The following is a 4,818-nucleotide window of genomic DNA, read 5'->3' as shown; positions in this document are numbered from 1 at the left end:
GGGAGGCAGAGGCAGGTGGATTTCTGAGTTCGAGGCCAGCCTGGTCTACAAAGTGAGTTCCAGGACAGCCAGGGCTATACAGAGAAACCCTGTCTCAGAAAAAAAAAAAAAGACTTTTAATAATGGACAAGCAATATAGGATTGAAGTATTTATCTCCTTTGTTAAATTTTGTATGTCACCAAGTTTTTAAAACAGTAAGGCAAATATGATGTGGCACAGTTGGCTGGTATTACACATGAAAACTGTTCAGTGGTGCTCACTTGTTAGCCTGGCACCAGGGGACCCAGAAGGAGTTGGTGCTATGGAATGTGAACGTTGACGGGGCTAGAAAGGATGTGGGCAAAGCTGGTGATGTCCAGCTGTTGTTGATTTCATGCCCCAACCTCTGCTGCTTCTCGGGGACAGGCTCCAGCCATGGAACCCAGGTGCCAACGAAGGTCAGATTTCTGCCATAAGGGAATAAAAAGGATATTTCCTCTGGAGCGGAGAGCTGCAGCTGCCTCCTGGAGCACACACTTCTAGATTAGGCCAAATCCCACAGCAGGTGATGCAGAGGCTCTCAGTTAGAGGTCCAGTCCTGTGGGAGGTAGCGAGCAAGGGGAAACTGCGTGTGCATGGGCCGGGCCATACACGTGTGATGGTGCCTAGGCGTGAGAATGGGTCACCTCTGTCCCTTCCTTCACACGGCTTCACTGTGTCCCATTTCTGCCATGTGTGCCCTGGGTTGGGAGTTAGGGGTATAAACAAGAATGGTAATAGCTTAACAGGATCAAGGGTCATGCAAGCAAGGGACAGGGGTATGGAAAGAGGAGGGAGGAAGGGGAAGGGGTTGCTTGCCATTGAAGTCTTGGTGTGCCTGTGAGGAGGCACAGGCCCTTGCACGGGCTGAGCAAGTACCTCACTGCTCTACTCTAGCCCCAGACTTGAGCTGCCTTTGTTTGTGTGTTTGTGTGTGTGTGTGTGGGGGGGGGGATTCGTGCCCATGTGTACACCTATGCATGTGTCTGTAGAGGCCAGAGGTACCCTGCTCTATTGCTGGCTGCCTTATTCCCTTGAGACAGGGTCTCCCACTCAACCTGGAACTAGGCTGGCAGCTAGCAAGTCCCAGGGATCCTCCTGTCTGCTGCCTACCTTTGTGTGTGTGTGTGTGTGTGTGTGTGTGCATGCTTGGGATTTGAACTCAGGTCTTCATGCTTGCATTGCAACATTTGCCTCACTAAGTCAGCACCTTAGATCCTCTGTCTCTTTTTTGAGATAGGCTCTCATGTAGCCCAGGCTGGCCTTATTCTTTCTCTCTTTCTCCTGCCCTCCCTCCTTTTCCTTTCACCTTTTTGTTTTCTTTTTCTCTTCTCTTCTCTTTTCTTTTCTTTTCTTCTCTTTTCTTTTCTTTTCTTTTCTTTTCTTTTTGAGACTCACTATGTTTCTCTGGCTGTCCTAAAAATCACTATATAGAGCAGGCTGGCCTCAGACTCATAGAGATGTGCCTGCCTGTGCTTCTTGGGTGTAGGGATTAAAGGTGTCTGCCCCTGTGCCAGGCTTCGGGTGTGAGCTTTCTTCTTGATTGAGGAAGACCTTGTACTTCTGATCCCCTGCCGTTACTTCTACCAAGTGCTGGGGTTACTACTGTGTGCCACAACACACACACACACATACACACACACACACCATAAGTAATGGGCTTCCAAAAACTGTGTAAAACATGTACATATAGTGACTCCAACTGTGGCTCCCCAAATGCTGGTTCTCACCTTTCCAGTAGCATTCCTGGGGTAGGGCTCCAGCAACCCAAATCCTCTAGGTCATTGTGACATACGCCAAAGTTTCAAATCTGCTACTTAAGAAAAACATAGGAGGGGCCATAGAGATGTCCCAGGGAAATGGCTCGAGAGGTTGCTTGCCTCTGGGCGTGAAGACCTGAGTGAAATCCCCAGGAAGTGGAAGAAGAGAATTGATTCCCTGCAAGCCTTCCTCTGACTTCCACACGTGCCCTCCTTCCCTAATGTATAAGTAAATATGTGGTTAGAAAACACATTAAAAGATCTGAGTTTAGCTCAGTGGTAGGAGTCTTGCTGGTTGGATATGTGTTGGGCTCTACGTGCACTCTCCAACCAAAGGAGCCAAAAGGAAAATAAGATAGCGTTCTCTATCCAAGCAGGCTGGCTTCCTTCCTTCCTTGTGGGCTGTCTTGGGAAATCTTCCCTGGTTTATTTTTTTGAAGGAACTCTCACTTGAGCCTAGGCCAGCCTCAGAACTCTCTGTACAGCCCAGGCAGCCTTAGATCCATGCCTGTTCCCTCCCCTCTGCCCCCCAAGTGCTGAGACCATGAGGGGGTTTATGTGGGCACTGGGGAGGGAATCCGGGATCTCAGACTTACTAGGTAAGAACTATCAGCGGAGCTAACCCCCCCCCCCGGCGTGGGGCACCCCTTCTTCTCAGTAGTGAGTCCCTGCATAGGCACAGCGCAGGTTTAGTCTGAGCAGCAGTGGAGAGGACACAGGACACCGTCGTGAGAATCGGGGGTCTGAGTAAGCTGTGTCTCTAGGCTGACTTCCAACCCGACTGAGGCTAAGGGTGCCCTTGAACTTCAAAGCCCTCCATCTCTCAAGGGCTGGCATTTACTCTAGGCACGCCTGGAGTAAAAGTGCTGCAGATTGAGCCCCGGATTCAGGAACGCTAGTTTGCGTCTCCTGACTGAGCTACAGCCCCAGCCTCCAGGGTTGGACCAATGAAGGGCAGAAGTGTTCCCCGGGCAGGAGAAAACTTGGGGAAGGCGTTGGTGTGTACCAGGCACCAGGTCATAGGCTGCAGTTAAAGCTTATCGGGCCACCTAGGACTTGGAAATGAGCTCAGAAGGAAATAGACCAGCTTGTCTGACATCCCACTTCCTCTATTCTGCTGCACGGGAATTGCTTCCAACTTCCGAGCCTCAGTTTCCCCCTCAGGAAAGTGTTCCGGGTGAGCATGCCTTCCTGGAAGGACTGCCCAGAACGGGCCAGTGCCCCACCCCCACCCCAGCACGGCAGCTTGCCCTAGAGGCCCTGCCTTAATCACCGTGCAATAACAGCCGCTGTTTACGAAGCGCTCAGGCTCTGGTTGGCAGGTGTCATCCTTCATCCCCGTTAAGGGCAGGGAAACAGGCTCAGAGAGGGCAACTGGCCCACCGTGCTACCCCCTCGTATCCCGGACTCTTCCTCCCAGGTCCTCGTGTTAGCGTCACGGACGTACGTGGGCTGGAGCCTCCCCGATCAGAGTGCTGTCTATCTGTCCCTCTCAGCAAAGTCTGCCAGGGGCCTGCTGGAGAGGAGCCCAGTGCGGTTCAGAGGCTTAGAAGCTGCTCAGAACCGGGACAGACTAAAGGGCCAGGTTCCAGCTGTTGCCATGCTGCCCGGAGCGGGCTGTGGAGGGCAGGCTTGACGGAGCAGCAAAGCTTGCACAGGGGAATTAGCAGCATCTGTGTCCTGACATGGGACGTCAGGAATGTGAGACAGCCCCAGCAACTGTGTGCCTGCCAGGGACGTTGGCAGGGAGGGGCTGCGGGCAGACCATCCAAGCCTTCCCGGACCCCAGAAATTACCAGGCAGCAGCTGTTCCTATCACTCTAAGCAGCCTGGTTTTGAGCTCTGTTATGCACGGGGCCTGCTGAGAACTCGGGGTGTCTGTTCAGCTGTTCTAGGGAACCCTGTTACTTTGTTTTGTCCTGTCTTCACAGGACTGGTAATCAAATCCGAGTCCTCTTGGTTTGCCCCTTGTTTTGTTTTGTTTTGTTTTTTGCTACAAGGCTTGACTCCTTAGCCTTGGCCTGACTGGACCTCCCGCTATGTAGAGCAGGCTGGTCCCAAACTCACTGAGATTTCTGTAGCTCTGTAGGGTTTCAGGCATGTGCCTTCACGTCTGGCCTGCTCTGATTTTAATCTTTTTTCTTTTTAAAGACTATGTTTCACCCGGTAGCTCAGGCTGGCTTATAACTCATTCTGTGTCCCAGGGTGGCCTCAAATGTGAGGGGGTCTTCTTGCCTCGGGCACTCTGAGTGCGGGTGGGGGTGGGGGTGGGGTTTCAGGCTCGAACCCACCATTCCCAACTTTTTATTTATTTCTGGAGATAAGGTCTGCTCCTTTACCCCAGGCTGGCCTCCAAATCCAGCTTTCTGAGTGGAGTCTTTCTTTTCCTCTCTGAGGCAGTCTCACTATATCGCTCCTGGAACCCAGAAATTATCAGGCAGAGCTGGCCCTATGACTCTGAACAACCAGGTTCTGGCCTCTGATATGCATAGACAGGGCCTATTGAGAACCCAGGGTGTCAGCTCTGTTCTATATGGAACCCCATTATGTATCCAGGGCTGATTTCAAACTCCTAATTAAAAATTATTTTTTAATTTTTTATTTTTAAATAAGTAGGTGTACAGTGCATACAGGTGCCAGCAGAGGCCAGAAGAGGGCACCAGACGCCCTAGAACTGAAGTTAGAGCTGATTGTAAGCCAGGCACAGGGTATGCTGGGAACTGATTCAGTTCCTCTGTGGGTGCTCTGGGCGCTTTTCACCACTGAGCCATCTCTCCAGCCCTACCCCTGATTCTTGAACTTGAGAGATTATCCTTCCTTCAGTCTCCTTAGTAGCTTGGACTAGAGGTGGGTAATATTGCATTAGACACGTTTCTTGGTTTCACGGGAGGGAGAACAGCCTCTCTGTGGTAAAGCCGTGTAGAGACTCAAGAGTAGCCATGGCCCAGCGGCGGAGCTGTGCACCGTGGGGCTTTTGATCTGCATCGCTTGGTCTGTATACCTCATCCCAACCTCCCAATCTTCTCTTGACCCAGGTAA

The sequence above is a fragment of the Mus pahari genome, chromosome 16 (genome assembly GCF_900095145.1).
Source record: "Mus pahari chromosome 16, PAHARI_EIJ_v1.1, whole genome shotgun sequence".
Taxonomy (NCBI): Eukaryota; Metazoa; Chordata; class Mammalia; order Rodentia; family Muridae; genus Mus; species Mus pahari.
Note: the sequence above shows the minus strand (reverse complement) of the source record.